Source organism: Monodelphis domestica, chromosome 6 (genome assembly GCF_027887165.1).
Source record: "Monodelphis domestica isolate mMonDom1 chromosome 6, mMonDom1.pri, whole genome shotgun sequence".
NCBI lineage: Eukaryota > Metazoa > Chordata > Mammalia > Didelphimorphia > Didelphidae > Monodelphis > Monodelphis domestica.
In genome coordinates, this window is record NC_077232.1 from 55,994,971 (window position 1) to 56,020,225 (window position 25,255).

The 25,255-nt window shown below is 36.1% G+C and overlaps 1 protein-coding gene and 1 pseudogene across 2 annotated transcripts in view; one reads left to right on the plus strand and one right to left on the minus strand.

The window, feature by feature from the left end:
• PRMT3 (protein arginine methyltransferase 3) overlaps positions 1–25,255 on the minus strand; it is a 158,796-nt gene that overhangs the window by 80,269 nt on the left and 53,272 nt on the right. The window lies entirely within an intron of this gene.
• LOC130455005 (growth/differentiation factor 9-like) lies at positions 11,257–16,304 on the plus strand (annotated as a pseudogene).

Genomic DNA, 25,255 nt, shown 5'->3' on the forward strand with positions numbered 1-25,255 from the left:
TTGGGGACAAAATATAAAAGTGGTTTATCATATCAACATATGAAAAGCATTTAAGAAAAGTTATTCATTAGCCAATAAGAAAGTGTTTAAAAATAGAATTCTTTTATATTTTTATTTTCATCCAAATCATTTAGAAGCAATTTTCAAAATATATCTGTTGGTTTGGTTGTTTTTTTTTTTCATTTTTTACAAATTTGGCCTAGATGTGATTTTTTATCAGCATACAGAATTCACTATATGACAATTCCTACAACAATACAGACCAGAAACTAAAGTGTAACTCTCTAAATCTTAGAAAACTGCCCAGAAGATACTGATATGCTAAATAATTTCAATACAGTCACAGAGGGAGTATGTGTCAGAGGCTCAGGATGTCTTCCTGACTCCAAGGCTAGCTCATCTATCCATTAGGAACTTCCCAGATCAGCAGCAAAAATAAAAACAAAATCCTTTTACTCATGTTCTCTAAAAATTTAAAATCCCATTAATTTTTATATGTATAAGTATCTTAAAAGATCAAACAAAATAATTTAAGTGATTTCCTTTAAAGTAAGTCAATTTTTACATTGACCAAATAAAATAAAATAAAAAAATAAAGTCAATCCCTCCCGTCTCCCCCCCCCAATATGCTTCTACTTTAGTTTTTCCACAAAGAAAAATCCTAGGGTCATTTTCAATCCTATTGCTCCAAAACCGATAACTATCCAAAGTTGATCAACTGATTAACATATTCTTATTTTCTACTTACTTTGGGGATTTTATGTAATTTCTATTTTCATTAACATGAATACTTATCTTTATGTATACTTTATGAACATGAAAGGATGTAATTTCCTTATAAAAATGGCATAAAGCTGAAATTAGGTCCTACTGAAAAAAAAATACCTCCATATCAAAATATTTGCAACTAAAACCATAAGCTTATCAACAGGCCAAAGGGTTCTTCCAGGTCTTGCTAAAGGGCATTCTTCTTTCTCTTAACTTTCCACTCTGCTACACTGGATTTTGTCATAGTACTCTATTCTCCCCACCATGATATAATATCCTTTAAGTTACTGGGAAATGTCCTTGGTTCTGAATCAAGTCATTTATTACTGATATCAGAAAGCTTTGCTCTGTGTGCTGTGCTCATCTGTAGTGTAATTTAGAATGTAATTTCACAGGCTGCTGCTTCACCTGTAGGGGTGCCATCTGGAAAGAGAATTATACCTGACATTTCCCCCCATAATGCTCTAGGGGTATTCTTACTTCCAAATAAGCAACCTTTACATTTTTAGAGAAATCTTGGATTTGCATCTTCAGAATTAATTACTGAGAAGAGAACATATTGCTCTAAATATGGGAGTAGATTATACATGTCCAGCAGCCTTCTTACTGGTTGAAAAGAGATAAAAGGAAAGAAAGGAAAGGAGAAAAGGAAAGTGGGAAATAATGAATGGATCTCAATATTGCCCAAGTACTCTTCTCTGAGACAAAGGAATGATATGGATTGCTTTCATGACTTAGCAATAAGTTACTTCTTTCTTCCAATAACCAAATGGACCATAGTTTAGTCTACTCATTTCTTTTTATTCTCAAAATAAGTGATTTACTGAGGTTAACTCCCAAAGATATTGACTTGACCAAAAAATGGTTCCTACACAAGATTAATATATCAAAATCTAATTAGTACTTAATTCAATATCCCATGATCAAAAAATATTTTAATGATGAAACAAAAGTTAAATTATTTTAAAAGCCCACAAGCCTACAAGGCCAGAACTCATTTGTGAGAGGAAGTGCACTGAGAGGTCTCAGAGTCAAGTCTGGCTTTAACACATGATTAGGTCTGTGGTACCAGCCAAATAACATTACCTGCTGCCAAATCCACAGGTGATGAACATATAAATTACAAATCTTAATATTACAAAGTAAGCACTTTATTTCAGGATATCAGATGTTCACATTTTGATTTAAAATTCAGTTTTTTCTTCACACTAACTTACTGGGTTATATTCTAGCTTATAATTTCCCTGTATATTCATTCAGAAATTCTTCAAGCCAAAAAATTAAAAATTCAAGAATCAGGTAACTGGCAATGTTTAATCATTTAATGGATTTCCTTTTGAAATACCTTTTGTAGCATTATTTGACAAAAGATGGGTAAAAAACAAATGGAATTAATAATAGCTTTCTTTTCTAATTCAAAGTCAAGGAAAAATATGATGCGGGGGGTAGTTAAAGATATTTTAATAATTCTTAAAGCTATTCTTCCTAGCAGTAATGCCAGTGTTGCCTAAGAAATTAGAAAACTATATTTACCACTTATAAATAATGTTAATCATATTTAAACCTCTATTTATACATCTTATAGGGATAAAACATCAAAGACTTAAAAAGTAATGTTCATCAGGAGCAGCTAAGTGACACAGTGGATAGAGGGCTAGGCCTGGAGTTGGAAAGACTGGGATTCAAATCTGGCCTCAGATACTTCATAGCCATGTGACTCTGGACAAGTCACTTAACCCCAGTTGTCCAGTCCTTACTACTCTTCTGCCATGGGACTTAGTATCAATTCTAAGACAAAAAGAAGGTAAGAGTTAAGCTGCCAATTCTGGGTGCCTTTTGTCCATGTCTGACAGCAGGTTCACTCCTGAGGGCTGGCTCAGTAGCTTGGAAGTTTTCTTTTCTACTGGTCTTTGCTTGTGACCCCACACAACCAGGCTGTTTTCTTTTTCTGTCACTCACAATGACAGTCTGGACATTCCTTGTCTACCATGTGGGGAGCTGGATTCACACTCAACACAGATATCTCCATTGTCCTCTGTGCCATATTCATTTTTCAGCTTTTCCCAGGTACTTGTTTTCCTTATCTTGTAGCCATAAAAATATTGGTAGAATATGGGTATCCTAGAAGATGGGACTTTTTTCCAGAGGAAATCTGGGGCCATCCAAGTGACAATGCAGTTTGCTGAAGACAACTCAACCCATACTACTATTATTTAAGTCCAATTCCCACTTAGTGTCCATTTGTGCTCTCTGTCCCAGATAGACATACTGAGGGTCAAATTATCAAAGTCATTTATCTAAATGCATATTATTAAGATTAAAATTAACTTTCCTCAGATTGTGAAGATTAAATTGTAACCCCTGCCTGTTTTTAGATTTTAATCACCAAAAGTGTAAACACCCTACTTAAAAGTTGAGTATGGAGATCTGCCCATTTTTAGATCTAATCACCAAAAGTGCAAACATCTACTTAATCATTAAGTGGGAGTTCTATGACCCATGTGTGTGATAGTGGACAACGAATCAGAATCAACTGACTGCCTCCTGGGCAGTCCTGAAGCATGACTTCAACTATGAATGGTAGATGTAGAATTAGGGGAAGACACAGGAAGTGATGCAAGACAAAGTATCTTTAAAAGGGAGTGACAACTTCCTGAAGGAGTTCTACTGGCAGTTGTATTGGAGTGGAGGATGAAGAAGGATCTAATGACTGGACATTGTGCCTAGCGAGGCTGTTCTAAAATCTCTTTCTTTGAACGGACACGTGGCGAGTGAAAAAGCTCTTAATTGCTGGATTTTTCTGAAGAGTCTTCTCCAGGTCCTCAGCTTTGCTGAGGCCAGCTAAAAACCAACTCTCCCTTCCCAGGTTGGTCTAGGGGACAGAAGTAAATTACTTAGTGCTTAGCTACATATCTTACCCTATCATCTCTCTGATTTTTCTTCACTCTTTCTTCATTTTGTAAATAAATTGTAAATAAATCTCTTTGGAATTAATAAAAATTCCTGGCGACCACATTTTTAAATAATCCAGTCCAACTCTTCTAAAAATAACCCTTCCCCCCCCCCCCTTACAATATCATGATCTGGGTTGCAAACATCTTTTTCTACTTTTCTTTCCCCTGTGGACAGTAAAGTCAAATGATATAGCATGTATGCAGTTCTCCCAGAAAGCTCTGGTGTGAACAGTGCCAAGTTCCATGCCAGTAGGAGGATCTGAAGGGCCTCCCCCTACATGGGGGATCCCTCTTAGGCCTGGACTCTTACACTTCCTTCATCACAGTGGAAAATAGCTTTAACAAGCATGAATCTCTGACTTATGACTTGTCTGATATTTGTGATCAGAGGGCTCCTAAATAAGGTTTTCTCTTATATATTTTAAGGACTCTCATTCAAGTATTTCTATAAATTCTCCATAAAGGATCTACTTAGTGATCTTTTTAACAGTTCAGATACCAATCTAACATCTGGTCTTCTCATTTGCTATCCCTTACTTTCTTTTAATTACTAGTTCCTTTCTAGTCATATATTTTCTTAATGGTATCTTGTTTGTGAGTTATCATTTGTTTACGTAACCTGGAGACTACTTATGCCAATCATGCACATTTTTAATGGCTTTTGAGACATCTATAATTCTGTTTCTTTTGAAACTTTAGATTCCATAATTCATAGACACGTAGAATTACAAGTAGAACACTGGTTTTGAAAAGATGAGTCTTGCTACCCAAATTAATTTACTTATTCAGTGCCATACCTATCAAATGATCAAAAAACTTTTTTTTTAAATAGAATTAGAAAAAAACATAACAAAGTTCATTTGGAAGAACAAAAGATCAAAGATATTCAGGGAAATCATGAAAAAAAGATGTGAAGGAAGGTGGCCTTGCAGTCCTAGATCTCAAACTATACTATAAAGCAGTGGTCATCAAAACAATATGGTACTGGCTAAGAGACAGAAAGGTGGATCAGAGGAATAGACTTGGGGTAAGTGACCTCAGCAAGACAGCCTATGATAAGTCCAAAGATCCCAGCTTTGGGGACCAAAATCCACTATTTGATAAAAACTGCTAGGAAAATTGGAAGACAGTATGGGTGAGATTAGGTTTGGATCAATATCTCACACCCTGCACCAGCATAAACTCAGAATGGGTGAATGACTTGAATATAAAGAAGGAAACTATAAGTAAATTAGGTGAACACAGAATAGTATACATGTCAGATCTTTGGGAAAGGAAAGATTTTATGACCAAGCAAGAGTAAGAAAAATTGTAAAATTATTCAATGAACCCAAAGATCGTAGCTTTTGGGACAAGAAAAACTCACTATTTAACAAAAACTACCGGGAAAATTTGGAAACAGTATGGGAAAAATCAGGTATAGATCAACATCTCACACCTGGAAACCAAGGTAAATTCAAAATGGGTAAATGACAAATATAAAAAATGAAATCACAAATAAATTAGATGAACGTAGAACAGTATATATCAGATCTATGGGAAAGGAAAGAATTTAAGACCAATCAAGAGACAGAGAACATTACAAAATGTAAAATAAATGATTTTGATTACATCAAATTAAAAAAGTTTTGCACAAACACAACCAATGCAACCAAAATTAGAAGGGAAGCAACAAATTGGGAGAACATTTTTATAATAAAACTCTCTGACAAAGGTTTGATTTCCCAAATATAAAAGGAACTAAGTCAAATTTACAAAAAAAAATCAAGCTATTCCCTAATCAACAAATGGTCAAGGGACATGAATAGGCAGTTCTCAGATGAAGAAATCAAAACTATCAATAATCATATGAAAAAGTGTTCTAAATCCCTCCTGATTAGAGAAATGCAAATCAAAACAACTCTGAGGTACTACCTTACACCTAGCAGACTGGTCAAAATGGCAACAAAGAAAAGTGATAAATATTGGAGGGGATGTGGCAAAATTGGGACACTAATAAATTGCTGGTAGAATTGTGAATTGTTCCAACTATTCTGGAGGTCAATTTGGAACTATGCCCAAAGGGCTTTAAAAGACTCCTTACCCTTTGATCTAGCCATTCCACTGCTTGGTTTGCACCCCAAAGAGATTATAAGGAAAAAAAACTTGTTAAAAAATATTTATTGCTGTACTCTTTGTGGTGGCAAAAAAATTGGAAAATGAGGGGATGCCCTCCAATTGGGGAATGGCTGAACAAATTGTGGTATCTGATGGTAATGGTTATTGTGTGTGTAATCTTATGGTTATTGTGCTGAAAGGAATAATGAACTGGAAGAATTCAATGTGAAATGGAATGACCTCTAGGAAGTGATGCAGAGGGAAAGGAGCAGAACCAGGAGAACATTGTACAAAGAAACTGATACGCTATGGCACAATTGAACGTAATAAACTTCTCTACTGACAGTAATGCTATGGCCCAGGACAATTCTGAAAAGAAAGAACACTATCCACATCAAGAGAAAGAACTATGGGAGTAGAAATGCAGAAGAAAAATATATGATTGATCACATGGTTTAATGGGGATATGATTGGGTGTTTTGATGTTAAATGATCACTCCTGCAAATATGAATAATATGGAAATAGGTTTGAACAATGATACATGTGGAATTGCTTGTCAGCTCTGGTAGGGGGGAGGGAAGAGGGGAGGGAAAATTATGAATTTTGTAACCATGAGAAAATATTCTATATAAATTAATTAAAAAAGAAAAAAAAAGGAGAAGGCTGGAAACATTGAATACACGATGTAATTTCTCAGATTTCTGCATCTCCAAAACTGGTCTTCAAGGACAATTTAAATATTGTTAATGAAAAGAAGCTCACCACAGTTCAGCTGACTAGGCTATTTTTTAGAGTTCTAATTGTTAGAATTTTTGAGTACTTTGTACCTCTCATTCACTAGATCTAGCTCTCCCTTATGAAGTTACTCAGAATAAATTTAATCTTTCTTCTTCAGTAAAAGCCTTCAAACATTTGAAGAAAGCTATAATCTTCTATTTCTAAGTTTCCTATTTTCTAGCCTAAACATTCTCAGTTTATTCAATTATTCCTCCAAAAACAATAGCTTTTAGTCCTCTCACCATACTAAATTGCTTTCTTCAGAGACCTAAAAAATGACTAATTTTTACATATTATATGACACTGAGTTCACAAAAATTATATTGTCTTTGTCAAGTGCTTAGTTTAAATTTTAACATTACATCTATAATATTCCTCTAATCTAATCTATCCTTCCAATAAATGATTACAAAGAAGATGACTAAGAAAAGTTTAGCATGACTTTTTTTGTTCTTAGCAAATAAAGGGTCTAGTCCTAGTAATCACTTTCTAAGTACCAGCAAACTATACATTTCAAAAAAAATCAATCTAGAATGTTTTCAAGGGATGTAGGAGAGATAATTGGCCTTTAGTTTACAGACATCTGCCTATCTTTCTGCTTTCCTCCAAATATGTCCATTTTATCTCTCATCTGTTTAAAAAACTTTACCTATCATTTCTGCCAAGCTGCTTGGCCTCTAGCCTCTGCCTCAACCTAAAATTGAAGATCTCTTTCCTATGACCCTGGGCTTGATAGGTGATCTTTACCCAATCCTGACCTGTCTCAGACCCACTGTGTTAGTTACTTTCAGTCATCAATTTCCATACCATTTGAAGATCTCCAACATTTATTCCTGATTAAAAGAAAGGTACCCAAATCTGACTGTGGAGACTTTGATTGGTAAGCTTCATTTTATCTTGGTCAAAATCAGGCCCACCACTACTAAGTTACTTTCTCCAAATTTTCTTGAGTAGCTCATAATCTAGAGGGGGGAGGTAACAAGCAAATCAATGTACAAAAAACAAGCCATCTACAATATAAATAGGAAATAATAAACATAGGAAAGAGGTATTGGGAAAGCATTTTAAATCTTATATCACTGGTTGAATTCAACGAGGATAAGAACTGAAAGAATTCCAGTTTATTCTTTCCTCTCCCTGAGCCAAATATCTAATCTATCAACTAGACCAATCTATTTTTCTTTCACAAAAACTAATAAGCCTTCATTTTCATACATAGATCTAACCACCTCATTCCTTCCCTTTGTAACAATCTCCTATTTTTCATGTACTTTGCTCCAATACGTGGGGGTTTAGCCTATTTTTTTTTTTGTCATGGATATCATTTTCTCAGAATATGTTTCTAAATGCATAAAATAAAATACATAGAATTATAAGGAAACCAATTACATAGATATATAATTCTCAAAATATTAAAAAGGAAAAAGGTCACAGTTTAAAAACCTCTGCTCTAGGAGTATCTGGGTGGCTCAATGGATAGAGAGCCAGATCTGGAGACAGGAAATCTTGGGTTAAAATTTGACCTCTTACTTCTTATCTGTGCGACCCTCAGTAAGTCATTTAGCCCTAAATGCTTAGCCCTTACCATGTTTCTGCCTTGGAACCAATACAATTAGTATTGATTCTAAGAAAGAAGGTAAGGGATTTTTAATAAAGAACCCTCTGCTCTAGTATTGACCTCTTCCATTCCATTTTGTAAAATGCCACTGTATTGGTCTTTCTAAAAACTCTGTCATTTTTTGGCTCAAATATTACTATAATATCAGCTTCATGAGATTAGAGGACATGTCATAAACTCTTTGGTATCACTCCCAGTACCTGGTGCAGTCTTTCTGTACCTAACAAGTACTTAATATTTTTTGAAACGGAATCATATACCACCAGAGAATGAACTGAAAAAAAAAATGAAAACATGAAATGCAAAATCTATATATGTCTCCTAGATGATGCCTTCTATGATATGGCAAGGGGAAGGAGAGGTTGAGACACTTGTAAATCAATTGTATTAATTTTTAAAAATCAAATCATAGCTTTACCACTAATTTTTTTAAAAAATGAAACATAACAATGTCTTAGCCTATTATTTAAGGTCCCTAACTGGTGAGTCTTAACTAACGTTTTTGTTTTTTCCAGAAAAATGCTACTTTCTTGGCTCTACCTTTATTCCTGCCATTTCCCTTACTTGAAATATCTATTTCAGCCTACAATAATTATTCTAGTAGGTCAAAGTCAGCTCAAATTATACCTTTTCCATGATGAGATTTTCTCATATTTGCTTTCTCTTGTGCTTATTATTAGCTCTATCATTTGTGTACTGGCTTATACTGTAGTCAGATGTGTGCTTTTGTCTCAACAGATTAAGCTCTTAGAAAAATAGGTCTGATTACACCATATATTTTTGTGTCACAGTGCATAGTTGGTATGGTTCATCAGAAAGAAATCATGAAAAACAAAGCCTGGAAAAAAGGGAGAAAGAGGGGAAAGCATCCTGGTTAAGAGTCCAAGTAGCTTTTGTGTAAAAATGGAAGTTTTTAGTATACAATATAAAATTTTAAAAAAGAAAATGCAAAGCAGAGTTTTGACATGTTCATGCTATAAAGAAAATTGTTTCAATTACAGAGTTAAGGAAACTTTCAATATAATCTGCCACATCTCACATTTTGGAATGCACTGCTAAAGTTGGATGTCATGTTACTTGACGTAAGAGACTCTATTATGTGAGAATTAATTCAAGAATACACAAAGGAAACAATTTATTATATACATTTCAAGCTCAAATACCTTAAAAAAAGAAACTGATTTCATTTGTATTCATACCCTACTGTGAACTTAAGTAAATAGACGGGGAGTAAAGCTAGAAAGAAAGGTTAATAGCTGAAATGTGATATGAGTTATTAAAATACCAAATCAAATACACCCAGAGATATTCATAGGACTCTGCATGATTTTAAAGGGTGAATATTATATTACTTCAAATTAGAACTAAGTTTAAGAGGTAAAAAATTCAGAACTCATCAAATATAAAATTTACTTTGATAATCTACCTATTTATACAGTCAAGCAACTGTAACACTTTCTTTCCCTCTGTTATTGTCTATTCAAACACCAATCCTCTACAAGCACTCAATTTAAATAGGTAGAGATACAAACAAGTTGCAGGTGATAGCAGGAAATTCCTCTACTATATACTTCTATTATCTCTACAAAGGAGAATGGTCTCCAAATGGGAAAGAACAGAATAATAACTTTGTAAGTAAACCTTTAGAATGGAAAAAGTAAGCATTGCCCTTTCTCAATGAATTCAAGTTTCTATCACAAAGCATTAAAAGGTTATCTATCTACAAAAACCTTTCTTGATACTCCCTTAATGGCAGTGCTTTTCTGCTGTTGATTACCTCCAATTTATCTTGTTTTTGTGTAGTGGTTTGGAAGTTTTCTCCCTCAATAGATTGTGAGCTCCTTGAGAGCAGAAACTATATTTTTCCTTTCTTTCAATTCCGAGGGTTAGCACAGTGTCTGCCACATAGCAGCTAGTCAATGAATGACAGACTAATTTAGTGATCTCATTAATGCCCATGGATGCAATGATTGTCTCTATGCAAATAGTTTCCACTTTATTTATATATATGTACATATGGGTATGTATATATGTATATATAAACATATATATAAAAGGGATACAAATAAAGACCACGTGCCCATAGCTGATCAGCCAGTTCAAATGCCCACCTTACTGCCACCAAGCTTGCTGTCATCATGCCACAGAGGGTAGAATCCTCCACATCTTGACCTAATATCCCCTGTCTACAGGAAATACGTAAGGACAGGAAGTCAGTGGGCTCCTGAGAAATGTAGTTCTTTTTTTAAGGTAACAGATTTTCAATTATACAGACTGCCTCTGTGACAGTCCAAAGGGAAGCAGTCTGAGATCTCAAGCCCGAGCTCCTCCACAGTCAAGTTCCAAGGCAAAGACCCCCTCACAGGAAGTGACCATGAAATTTAAAGGCAGTTATTTTGTTTCACTTCCTGTGCCTTACGTGTACCAATGGTAGCTTAAACTTGGCTTTGGTCTGCCCAGGAGGAAGTCAGTTGTTTCTGATTTGTCACTTGCTAGCACAGGTATAGACAGACTTTCCTCCCCCACACCTTTTTTTTTTTAAACCCTTACCTTCCATCCTGGAGTCAATACTGTGTATTGGCTCCAAGGCAGAAGAGTGGTAAGTGCTAGGCAATGGGGGTCAAGTGACTTGCCCAAGGTCACACAGCTGGGAAGTGTCTGAGGCCAGATTTGAACCTAGGACCTCCTGTCTCTAGGCCTGGCTCTCAATCCACTGAGCTACCCAGCTGCCCCCCCCTTTTTTTTAAAGGAAAGAAACTCATTTATCCATTCCAAAGTGATAACAGAAATCAGAGAAAGTATACATAGGAGAATGTGACTTTTAAAGTCAAAGGAAACTTTAGGGTTCAACTGGTTCCCTCCTCTTCCACTTTACTTGTTTCCCTCCATGTGAAGATAATCTCCACCTCTACAGTCTAATGGTCAGTTTGCTTTCATTGACCACCAAAGCTATCATAATTTTTCTTGGTAATAGGCTACCAAGTCTTTTGGGAACAAATATTTAATCAATGTCTTTACATTGCCAGTTGTATAAGACCATTTTGAGGGTGTCTCATTTCACTTTGCCTCTCTTACCTGGAGGAAAAAGGGAGAGTATATGCTATTCTTTCCATTAGGTTGTCTATTTGACTTAATTTTTAAATGCTCTGCCTTATTGAAACACCTGTGGTGGATTTTGTTTTGCTTTTCCCCTCAGGAGTTCTTCAGTCAACGGATCTGCTGTTTAACCTGGACTGTATTACTGACCACGAATATTTGCTCAAGTCTGTTTTGCTATACTCTTTGAAGAATCCAGTTTCTTTTTTTCCACCCCTAAGGGTATGTGCCACCTCGTTGTAAAGGAACCTGAATGTTCTAGCCCATTTTGTTTTGGGTCTCCCCAGTCCTTCACTTTTAATTTACAGTTTGAATTGAGAAAAAATCACAAGTGGATTGAAATAGATGTGACGACTTTGCTTCAGCCTCTAGTTGCCTCCAATAAAAGAAATATCCACATAGCTCTGAATTTCACTTGTCTCAAAAACCAACAGAATCCAGTTCAGTATGAGTTATTTGATATGGCCAGGTTAATGGCCCCATCACTATCAGTATATCTGAATGACACAAGTGCTCAGGCTTACCATAGATGGAATTCCCTCAGATACAAAAGAAGGCACCAGTTGTCACCTGACCAGAGAGATCTGTTTTTCTAACATAAGGAAGAGCTGACTCAGGATAGGAAATTCTCCTGTCGCCGAAGAGATGAAGAAATTGGAGACTCCAAAGCAAAGAGTCCCATAATGCCAGTCTCTTACAATCTGAGTGAATATCTCAAGCAGTTTCTGTTTCCTGAGAATGAGTGTCAACTCCATGATTTTAAATTGAGCTTTAGCCAGCTAAAGTGGGACAACTGGATTGTAGCACCACATAGATACAATCCTTGATACTACAAAGGTGACTGTCCCAGGCTTGTTGGGCATCGATACGGTTCTCCTGTCCATACTATGGTGCAAAACATAATCTACGAGAAGCTAGACTCCTCCATCCCAAGGCCTTCCTGTGTGCCTGCTAAATACAGCCCCTTGAGTGTCTTGACTATTGAACTCGATGGCTCTATTGCTTATAAGGAATATGAAGACATGATAGCAACAAAATGTACTTGCCAATAGCATGTTGCCTTAGGGGTAATAAAACCCCAAAGCCTGGGACTTCAGGACAACATTAATGCTGACTAGAGCTCTATCTTCAGGGAGGCTTCATATAGTAAATCTTTGGATACCCTGATGTTTAGTACTAGATGAAACCTATCTGGTAGGCTTAGCATGTTCTGATAAATATTGTAATAAGTAGGTTTGGAGTACTGCTGAATCTTTTTTTTTTTTTTTGGAATTCCAAATGTATTTGGGAGCCCTTAAAATGCCTTGAGGAAGTGAGTTTTGGTTTAAATAAGAGATGTATTGCTTCTGTTTGAGTGGGGGGAAAATCTATTAGTGGAAGTGAAGATAAGCATTCAATAAGGCAAAATGTTGTCTTGACGCAAAGAATAAATACATGTCAATAAAAAAAAATACTACCTTCCTCCCCCACACTTAATCCTTAAAATTCTAAAGAATAAGTAGGGTGTAGTTAATCTCAATTTCACTGTATTCATGAAAGCCTGCAATATCAGTCATCTTTAACTCCCCATTCTTAATAACCTCACCTATCTAAAACATTGCCAAATCTCATCATTTCTATCTTCACGACACTTCTGATGTACTTCCCCTTCTCTTCAAAGAAAAACAACATTAGTCTAGGTTCTTACCACTTCTCATCTAGGTTATTGCAACAGCCTTCTAACTTAACTCTTTCAAGTCTCATTGCCATCCAGTGCCAGTGAGATTTTTCTAAACCATCGATCTCTGTGTCATCCTGTCAAATGAGTTCCAATGACTCAATCCATAGATTCAATTTCATTCAGAATTAAATACAAAGTTGCCTGGCATTTTACCTTTCCAACCTCCTTCCATTTTATGCCCTTCTCCATGTTCTCTGTGATCCAGAGACTACTAAGCAGTCCCTTAAACAGGAGAGGCCATCTCCCATCTCTGTCCTTGGCACTGGCTGTTCCAGATGCCTGGAATGCTTAGCCTCTTCATTTCTGCCTCATTTTCTCAGATTTCCGTCAAGGTTCAGCTCAAATCCAATCTTAGGCATGCTATTTGTGTGTGTGTGTGTATGCACCTTTCCTTTATAGTTTAATTTACTCTTTCTATAACATCTCATAGGGACCTAGTTATTTGTTTCATTTCCCATTAGAATGAGAGCTTCCATAGGGAGAAAATGCATTATGCTGTCTTAATACATGTTTCCTGATTGACTATAATGATTAGTGAAATTGAAACTGCAAAGATCCATTGGTTTGGGGAATTCAGAGATTTGAATTTTTTACTAACAGAGGCCCTGCATGGGATTTATTGTCTCTTTTTCTATGGGTAAAATGAGGACTTCACTATACCTAGTTCTATAAAGATGAGTTTCCTCTTTAGCTTATTTTCCAGCTGGAGTCAGGAAGTAGACAATAAAATATATTGGTTTGCTAAACAGGATTTATACCTTCCCCACCCTATGCCCCTTCGTACCCCCCCACCCCACCCCATCATATTCCATTTTATCAAGAACAATCAGATTCTGCCTCCAACTGAGAGGTGGCAATGGTTCTCCATCACCCCACTTCTAAAAAAATGGGCATTTACTTTAGGAGATGCTTTTACCCTCTAAACTCCCTATTTATGTGGTAGGGGAAGCAAGGCTTCCCTACCTACAGACAGGAAGTAGATTTGCAACCAATTTAGCAAGCAGAATTCCAAGCAAAATCCACTCTATGGAGAGCAGTTCATTACCTATCTCAAACAGCTCCCAGTTTTAGGATGTTTTTTTTCTTTCTACTGTTCCTGGGTGCACTGGTCCTTGTGACTATCTTGAGTAATCCGGAGATTCAAGGGGAAGATTCATCTCCCTATACTCCCTTGTGTTTTTGTCCTGCCCAGTATCTGCAACACATCCAATATGGGATTCATTCACACTATGCCTAAAGTGGGTATGGGGAACCCCGGAGGTGTGACCAAAAGAATCTAGATGGATGATGATATTCGGGAGGGGAAGGAACCTTAAAGAGTGTGGAGGTGAATTTTTAAGCCTTTTCAGACTCCATTGTTAACCCTTTCAGTTTTGATCCCCTCCAAATAGTGAAGAAGTCTCTGTAACGCAGCCAACGGTATTGAAAAGTAAAAAAAAAAGCATTCTTGAATTCAATGCCTGTATCCTGTCATATATATTGTATTTGTTGATTGTTTTAAGATTTAATTTTGTTTGTTAATTTCACATATTGATCTAATCTAATATATTCTGTTATATTATGTCACTTCAAGTTACTGTATTTTGGTTATTAACTATATGTTCTGTTATACTGTTTTTATTTGTAACATCCTACTATCTTTATTTGTACCTCCCCATTATGACTGTACTAGAGAAAATACTATTGTAAAAATCCATAAACAGCTTGCACAAACCCTTTTCCATGGCAAAACCATAGGTCCTTATGGATGCTGGGTTTGTCATCAGATCCATCAAGGTCACATGTTGCCCAAATGGTCTTTTGTGCCTTTTTGCCTTCTTTGTCACATAGATGATGATGGATGGATTCCATCAAACTGGCTACAAACTGTATACAACCTTTGGAAAATTTAATGATCTAAAAATTTGAATTGATTTTAAGGAGACTTCAGAAATGATTTTTAGATATCCAATAGCATGCCATACCCATGGAACTCCCAAAAATTTTTTTTACTGATTTAGAAAAAAACATAACAAAGTTCATTTGGAAAAACAAAAGATCAAGGATACCCAGGGAATTAATGAAAAAAAATACAAAGGAAGGGGGTCTTGCAGTCCCAGATCTCAGACTATATTATAAAGCAGCGGTCATCAAAACAATTTGGTACTGGCTAAGAGACAGAAAGGAGGATCAGTGGAATAGACTGGGGGCAAGCAACCTCAGCAAGACAGTATATGACAAACCCAAAGATCCCAGCTTTTGGGACAAAAACCCACTATTTCATAAAAACTGTTGGGAAAATTGGAGGACAGTGTGGGAAAGATTAGGCTTAGATCAACACCTCACACCCTACACCAAGATAAATTCAAAATGGATGAATGACTTGAACATAAAGAAAGAAACTATAAGAAAATTAGGCGAACACAGAATAGTATACATGTCAGACCTTTGGGAAGGGAAATACTTCAAAACCAAGCAAGAATTAGAAAGAATTACAAAATGCAAAATAAATAATCTGGATTACATCAAATTAAAAAGTTTTTGTACAAACAAAACCAATGTAACCAAAATCAGAAGGGTAGCAACAAATTGGGAAACAATCTTCATAAAAACCTCTGACAAGGGTTTAATTACTAAAATTTATAAAGAACTAAATCAATTGTACAAAAAATCAAGCCATTCTCCAATTGACAAATGGGCAAGGGACATGAACAGGCAATTCTCAGCCAAAGAAATCAAAACTATTAATAAGCACATGAAAAAGTGCTCTACATCTCTTATAATCAGAGAGATGCAAATCAAAACAACTCTGAGGTATCATCTCACACCTAGCAGATTGGCTAACATGACAGCTATGCAAAGTAATGAATGCTGGAGGGGATGTGGCAAAGTGGGGACATTAATTCATTGCTGGTGGAGTTGTGAATTGATCCAACCATTCTGGAGGGCAATTTGGAACTATGCCCAAAGGGCGATAAAAGACTGTCTGCCCTTTGATCCAGCCATAGCACTGCTGGGCTTGTACCCCAAAGAGATAATGGACAAAAAGACTTGTACAAAAATATTCATAGCTGCGCTCTTTGTGGTGGCCAAAAATTGGAAAATGAGGGGATGCCCCTCAATTGGGGAATGGCTAAACAAATTGTGGTATATGTTGGTGATGGAATATTATTGTGCTAAAAGGAATAATAAAGTGGAGGAATTCCATGTGAACTGGAACAACCTCCAGGAAGTGATGCAGAGCGAAAGGAGCAGAACCAGGAAAACATTATACACAGAGACTGATACATTGTGGTACAATCGAAGGTGATGGACTTCTCCATAAGTATCAATGCAATTTCCCTGAACAATCTGCAGGGATCTAAAAAAAAAAATACTACCCACAAGCAGAGGATAAACTGTGGGAGTAAAAACACCGCTGAAAAGCAACTGCTCGACCACAGGGTTGGAGGAGATAAGACTGAGGAGAGACTCTAAATGAACACTATAATGCAAACTCCAACAACAGGGAAAAGGGTTCGAGTCAAGAACACATGTGATAACCAGTGGAATCATGCGTCGGCTATGGGAGAGGGAAAGGCGGGGGGGGGGGGGGGGGGAGGGGAGGAAAAGAAAACGATCTTTGTTTCCAGTGAATAATGTATGAAAACGACCAAATAAAATAATATTAAAACTTAAAAAAAAAAAAAAAAAAAAAGCATTTGTAGAATTCAATTAGAATCTTCTCTTGATTCTGCCTTTTAGTGGTTTACTACAATGTAAATAAACGCTTCCAATTGTACAGTTAAAAAAAAAAAAAAAAAAGATATCCAATAGCACCACTACCTTGGACTGATCATTTGTCTACCTTTGAGTTGTTTGTAACAAGAAGTAAAGGGTCCACTTACTAGCCAAAGTGAAGTGCTGTAGCACTATTATATTCCCCACCTCTGCATTTATAAAAATGTACTAATTGAGACATCTAAAGTGATTTTCACTATTGTAGTACTCGCCTCCACATTGCAATTGGACATATAAAAGATATGCCTTTTATGGCTGTTACAGTCTCATGTCAGAGGAAGGGGGTTTCCCAAGGGTTTTGGTTACCCTGTGATGGGTTATAATATCATCCGAGAGTTTAGACTAGGGTCATGGTACCCTTGAATGGCCCCTGAAAGTGGGCATTTCCCATGAAGCCTAGTAACTTCTGAATGTTTTTTTAAAAATATTTTTAACTCTTCAGCTTACTCTACACTTCAAGCAAATTCTTGGTGACATTTTAGATCCAAAAGATTTTCATCAGCAGTAGAGAGGATTTTTCTGGGCTCTTCTGCCAAATTTTGGAATGATGGCAGTAATAGACTTTGCTAAAAATATCTCAGCCAAGGTTGAAAGATTTGCTAGATCTGGAGAACTTGTGATAAGTTATCCATAAGCTTCAGTGGCTACAGAGACTCATGTTAATACTAATGATAGTGAGTTTGTATGCTATTGCTATTAAATGGACTATTATGATTTGGGGGATTTTGATACTTCTTCAATGTACATTAGGGGCTATACTACTGGTTTTTATAAAGTTGCTTTCTTAGTGAAAATTATGTACACTCACCCTGTCAATCATAGCAAAATTAAAAAATGAAATGGATCTCATTTTTGACAGAGAAACCTTTGCATTCTGCCTCTCCTTGGGCAAACACAGTGTGTCACTGATTGTGAATTATAGATTTTTTATTTTCTTTTTCTTTTTTTTTCCTTGTATGTGCAATGGAGTATTTGAGTTTTCTTTTTTCTCTAATTTTTGTTCATGAAGCACATTACCAGCATTAATTTTTTTTTAATTTTGTACTAATATAAGTTTACAATATCCATTAACCCTAATATTAATGAATACCCTAAAGCTTTAGACTATGAAAACCTGCCGGTGATTGATAAATATTGTGGGACTTTGATTAATAATTGTGTCCGATTCCAGGAGAAGGAATCACAAAAGAGCCATTGTATGGTGCCAAGAGAGCACAAAGTTCATCTGCACAGTGCCTATGAGCACAAGGTCAAGAAGACCAACCAATCACAGTGAGACTGATGAGATCTGTTCCAAGGCAGAGGACTTGTTTGAGGCTCAATGTTGCAGCTATTTGACATATGTTATACGCAGGTCTTCTCTGTGCCACGTTCTGACAAGTACCTCAGTTTGGCTAGAATACTGGCTCCCCTGAGAGCAAAGGTAAAATCAGACCAGGGAACGCTATTTCCTGTCTCCTACAAAAATATAGTCCCTTTTCTGTCTTTCATAAGTGTGGCAATATTCTGTAGTCCTGGCTGATGACTGGGTACGTGCATATTGCTGCAATGATCCTACAGGCTTGTGGGACATAATTAACTTTCAGTGAACCTTTTTTTAGGAACCTGTTATGGGTTTATTCTTATTTACTCAGAAATTTTTATATACATAAATTTTGATATTTTGGTTTTGATTTTTTCTTTTCTCCCAAAGTTTAATTTTTTTCCTTCTATTTGTTTTTCCTTTTTGTGTGTGTGTGATTTTGATTTTCTTTTGACATGATTTATATACCTCATAACTCAATCATGTATCCTGAGTTGATCTGGATGTTGGTCAAAACCCTCCTCAGGGGGGATTGTATAATTTTCATAAAACCCAAGATTTAAATTTTTTTTGAGAAAAAATTTCAGGAAAAGGAACTTGCTAACTCCTTGAATCAAGAAAATGAACTGTTTGGAGAAAGTGCCATAAAGAAACTTCCACTGCATGAGAAGATCCAGAATGAACTGAAGGGGGTTGAACACAGTTATTCTGAATGTAAACTTTTATGCCAAAGGGGACTGCCCCAATTATCTTTTTATCAATGCGCTTAGCAAACACTGGCTTTGCTCTCTCTCTTCTATTCCCCTCTTATCACTAACTATTGTATTTTCTTTTTAGAAGGTACAATGTTGTATGTACCTGTAGTTAGAAGATCTTTAGAGGTATAAGCTGATTATGTAAAATGATCCACTGGGGAGACTAGTCTCACAAAAGATCATGGGGGGGCCTATAAAAATGGGATTGACTCTACCCTTGCCTATTTTTGAATTAATCAAGCAAAGCTTGAACACCATTACTTGGCACTAGGTGGAGGACTTTGCAAGCCACTTTGAGAGCTCCACCCTTTCAACTCAATCAGTCAGAAACTTTTGAGTTTATACCCTCATAGGATGATGTGGAACCTACAAATACTGCCCCTCTGGGCAGTGCTGAGCAAATTAAAAGACTGCAATTGGTCCTTGTAAAGTGGGGGGACAGGAAGTAAGGTAAAAAAGGACTATAAAAGATGATAAATTTCCTGTGCAAGAGGTTTCTGTCCTGAATCTTGGGCATGGAGGACCTTGGACTGGGACTCTGGCTCTTGGACTGTTTCTGGTAAGACTGCTCCTTGATCTCCTCCCTTTGGAACTTTGGCCTGGTGAGTGAAAAGCTGACCTTCCTTTCCTGGCTTCTGGAGAGATTGGTTCTGGAGAGGCCTACCCTTCCTGGAGGAGGACGTGTGGGTTGAATCCTTGCTTAATTCACCATCAAGTCCTCCGGCTGAACACCAGAGAAATATTTAGTGTGGTAGGATAGACATCTCCTCTATCCTCTTTTTCATTTCTCTACTTTCATTCTCTCCACCCTTTTTGAAAATAAAAGCCTCTAAGTCATTTTTTACTTGGGTTGTATTAATTTTAAAATTGGTGACCATAGTATTATCTTAAAATTCTCATATATTTAGTCCAACCCCTTTATTTAATTCCTTACAAGTTTAATCTTTAGTCCTCTGCTTATTAGGTTAGCATCTCTGGATCACTAGAGTATGTAGAAAAGAGAATAAGATGCAAGAAGGTTGGAAAGGTAGGAAGAGGACAAGCTGAAGAGCTTTAAATTAACTTATATTCAATTCTGGAGGTTAGGGAGTTCATTCAACAGGAGTTGTCACAGTCAAGATTTATAATTTAGAAAAATCACAACAGTACTAGATGGAAGTGGAACTGGAAAGAGATAAGTTAAAATGCTGTTGCATTAACCCAGGATAGAAGTGGTGATGGCCTAGACTAGGATTGTTTCCCTATGAGGGAAGAGAAGGGGTTGTAAATAAGAAATGTTGTGAAGGTAGAAACACCAAGATTTGGCAATGTTTTAGATAGGTGAGGTTATTCAGAGTGTTATCTTCAACTCCCTACTCTTGCTTAGGACTGTAAGGGCCAGAATGGAAGGGGTAAAATTATGGTTGGACTGAATTTAATAGAGTGTGGTCACCAGGAATTTAATTAATTCCAAATGATTTTTTAGCAATTTGTTTACAAAATATAGAGTGAATGTAAGAACATCAGAGAGAGGATAGGATAAGTATCTAACCTAATTTCGCTCTGACCCCTGGCTCAACTCAGGCAGGGCTAATTAGTCCTCAGCCAGAGGGGCCTCAGTCTTGAGCTGAGGACCTGAGGATGAATAAAGCAAGGGCTTCAGTCATGAAGTCTCTCTCAAGAGGAAAGGCCTCTCCTGAGGCTAGTCCCTTCAGAAAATTCAGGAAAGGAATCAGTCTTTTTATAAACTCATATGGTAGTTCAAAGGGAAAGATTTAAGAACAATCTCACCAAATCCAAGGTCTCAGGTCCAGTAAGCAGACTCTTCATCAGCCTCCAACTCGAACTCAGAACTCCAAAGAACGGCCTACAGGAAGTTGTAACTCCTTATTAAAAGACACTTCTTTTGCATCACTTCCTTTGCCTTCCTCCACTTTTATGTGTACCAATTACAGCTAAAGCTTTGCTTAGGACTGCTCAAGGGGCAGTCAGTGGGTTTTGATTTGTCATCCACTATTATACACTGGGTCTGTAATACACTGGGTCACAGACCTCCCCAACTGGATTAAATGGGATGTGAACACTTTTAGTGATTAAATCTAAAAATGGGCAGGAAAGAATTAATCCCATCTTCACAAGACTAAATTCCCTTAATTTGCCTTCCTTTTACCTCCCCCTTTTTTCCCTTCCCTTCCATTTTCCTAGTGAAAGAAACAGATTTCTGCACCTGCATGTGTATATAAGAGTACGTGTGTATATATATTCTTCCTTCTTTTGACTATGAATTCTGGCCATTTCTTATTTATACAGGGATGCTTTTAAAGTTCCATTTTTAAAAACCTATTTTTTCTTTAAGGTTTCTTTAAGGAAAATTCAGCTTTGCAGGGTATGCTATTTTTGACTGTAAACTCTTATCTCATGTCTGCTGAATATATTCTCTCTTTTCAAGCAGTTGTGATATAGTCCTGTGTAATTCCAATTCTAGTTCCTTTGGTTTTGAACTCTTCCTAGCTATTTGCAATATTTTTAATATAATTTTATTTCTCTTAACTTATAATATCTCTCTAATGTTGTTTAAAGCTATGGTTTACTAATTACTTAGATATAGCTCCTCTCCCTAACTGTAAAGACTTTAAAACTATTTACCAGGATAGGGCTGACTTCCCTGGTATAAACTCCTCTTAGCTGCTGATGACTTCTGGATACCTTTTTATTTTGCAGTTCTAGACTAGATGGAGGTATTTCTTATTCCAGTTCATACTTATTTCAGTTCAGTTCATTTGGGTTCTTCTTTTGCTCTTTGCTGCAATGTGTGGAAAAATTAAAGTTCTCTATATTTCCTTACTTTTTCATCATGTACAAACATATATAGTGGTAACACCTAGATTGGCAGGCTCCCAGGAATGCTGCCTCACAGCCAAGGTCAGCTGAGAGGTAGGAAGTTTGGAAAACCTGCTACTATAAGTGGGACAGTGAATCAATTAGGAAGGTTTAAAAGAATTGCCTTGCTGCAGGGAGGGCTCATTTGAGATGTTTCATAAATTTGTAGTGCATCCAGGCAGCAATTTTGTGATTTTCTAGTTTCAATTAGCAGTATGTAAATAGAAACAGAAACTAAATAATGGTATGGTATGACTGGTAACAGGATAGAGAAAGGCAATCAAGTACAGTTTAGAACTGGTTTATGAAGGGATCAAGATTAGAAAGGGAATAGGGCACCATTAGTATAGGGGATGGCCCAGAAAAGAACTGAAAAGGCCCAGACATTGGAGGTCATAGTAAAGACAAAGAATAGGATTAGAGATCACGAAGCAGAGGGAAAGGAGAGATACTATGAGGTAAAAATAACAGGAGAAGCTTCATGTAAAAGATGGCACTTAAGCTAAATCTTAAAGGAAACTAGAGATTTAAAGAGACAAAAGTGAGGAGGAAGTACATTTCAGAAATGTGAGGCAGCTAGTAGCAATGTATAATATAGAAAACAGAAGGAATATCCTATGTGAAAAGGATGGTTTGACTGGACTATGGACTACAGAAAGGGAATAAATTTCAGGGGGGTTTTATGAGGTAGAAGGGAGGAAATAATTTTCATATGATTTGGACCTACATGGTCTATAAGGTTCATTTCACTTCCAAAACTAGAAAATGCACACATGTGCATGCTCACACACACAGAGATATGTAGATATACATATACAAAAAACTTATCATCATCCACAATTATCTATAAAGTTTTGAATGATTGCATATTCCAAAATAATGTATTTCTAAAATGGCAAAATCAATTACACCATGAGAAAATTTTATTTTCATAAGGACTTTGAATATTACAATAAAAACATTTTTTCAAGTAAGTTCTTATTTCACATTTAAACAAATATAATAAGTAGGGTCATTTTTTCCAGCAATATGTTCCTAGAAATTAAGCTGTAAAGCACAATGAAAAAAAGGAGATACTCTCAAATCCCCTCAAGTATCAGGAAAAATATTTATTATCTAGTTTGCAGTTGCCCTTGTTGCCACTAGATGGCACTCTCATATCATCAGGATTCATTTGGAGTTAAGTTTGGTTTCTTTTAAAAATTGTGGGTATGTAAAACTGATTAAATGTCATGCTTTCTGAAATGTGGATTAATTTTGCTGAAATATTTTGCTATTTGTTATAAGGAAGGCTTTCCTTGAGCAACAGGAAGGAATATATTGTCAAATGTAGGTGACGAAAAAAATCAGTAAAATTTTTATTTTAAAAAAAGGATGAGGATTGAAAAAATACCATTAAATTTAGCAATTGAAAGATTTTTGTTAAATAACAGTTGTATGTGAGCTCAGAAGCTAGGTTGCAAATTCTTAAGAACATGAATAGAAGGTGGATACAAGACACAGGTATCGTTTTGTTTTTTAAATTCTAGCTAAGAATTGAAGAACAAATATAAGGTGGTCATTTAAGGGAATGGTAGAATTTATTGAGGGCTTTTAAAGGATGGGTAATACTTGGGCAGGTTTGTGACTAGCAATAAGGGAGCCAATAGTTTGTAAGGATCTAAAGTTGGAGGAAGGAGGATGGTCATGGGAGCAATATGCTGAAGAAGACAGGATGGGGGCACCATTCCAGGACACATGTATAATGGTTGGACTTATTGATGAGGAGAGTTATGTATTCATCAGAGCCTGGATAAATGGAGAAAACATCAAGAGGTTGTGGGAAAAGAAGAGGAATTTCATAATGAACAACCTTGTTTGTTTGTTTGTTTTTTTCAGTAAAGTCTGGATGGGTGCTTCACCCACATAAGAGTAGGCAGGTGAGTATCCAATAACTGAAGTGGAGAGCCAGCAGATTGTGCTTTAGGCTGCTGTTGTTGTTCATGAAGGTGTTTAGGTCTGCAGCTCCTAATAAAATGATGCTGAGGTGACATTTGTGGGTATTTGTAGGCTGATTGGAGAATTATCTTGGTCAAATGCCAAATTGAGTCATCTGCGCAGATGAGGAAATAGCACTGATAGAATAGCATAAAAACCCTCAGCCCATTCCTGTCTTGGCACCACCAAAAGGACACTTTAGCCAAACTGATTCTCTGAGCAGCAGATGGTACAAAGTAGTGCACATCTATTTAGAACTGGAACCAGGTGTACTTTGTAAAATGCATCTAGTATTTTTAAGTTGCTCTCTAAATTGATTTGGGTTTTGGTCAATTAGTGAATGCATTTTTAAAGTCCAAAACTTTCTGCAAACGCTTTAAAAAAACAAAGGCGTATTCTTTTCTTTGAAAGGATGAAAATCATAGTGAAACAGGGTAATTTAAGATGAACATTCTTATATACACTCTGGTTTTCGTTCTTATTTTGTTTCATTAAAAAATATTTACAATTAGAAACACCACCCCTGCCCAGCATATTCTAGTACTGGACACAGATGTTTAATGTATATTAAATGTAGCATTGATAGACATAATAATTTGCCATAATACACATCCATTTTATACTGCCATGGTCCACTAATCATACCATAGCTCGCTGCAGATAAATGTTTTGTCTACAGCTGTTTATGAATTTGGCTTATTGTTTTTGAGAGTATTTTATTTCAATAAGAATTAGATTTTATAAGCAAATCATGTTTGCTAGCTTCTCATTTAATCATTTATTATTTGGATTTTAGTCTTCCAAGAATATTTGGCCTCATCATCACCTTTTATACAGGTTTTCTGTTTATAACAGCAACTCTCATTTTTAAAAACTGTTTTTACTTGCTGTATTTTTTTAATCTGTTTCCCTCAGTGCCCTTCCCCTCCCTCTACTTGAGAACCCATCCACATAGCAAATAGAATTTTTAAGGAAAAAAAGAAAATTAAAAGGAAAAAGTCAACATAACTGACCAGCACAAAAAAAAAGTATGAAAATACATGCAATGTACATCACTTGTAGAGTTCCCACCTCCGCAAAGGGTATGTGGCAGAGTCTTCTCGTATTTCTTCTTTTCAAACCATGCTTGGGTTTTGTAATTTTGCAACACTGACTTTTGATGGGGGTGGAGGAATGTGGTTCTTTTAATTTATACTGTATATATTGTTTTCTTGTCTATGCTTACTTAATTCTATGTCACTTTACGTACATTTTTTCCATGCTTCTCAGTGTTCTTCACATTCGTCATTGATTACCAAACAGTACTATTCCATTACATTCACATGCCCCAATTTCTTTAGTCATTCTCTAAATGATGGGCATCTACTCTGATTTCAATTCTTTGTCAACAATATAGTAATTCACATTTATATGCATTTTGTTACCAAAGGTCTTTTCTCACAATAATCCTGTGAAATAGTTGTTGAATTGATTATCTCCATTTTCTAAATGAGAAAATTGAGATTAAATTTTCAAATGCAATTTGTAAACCTTCAAGAAAAAAAAAACTTCAAGAGAGTCTCAGTAATGCA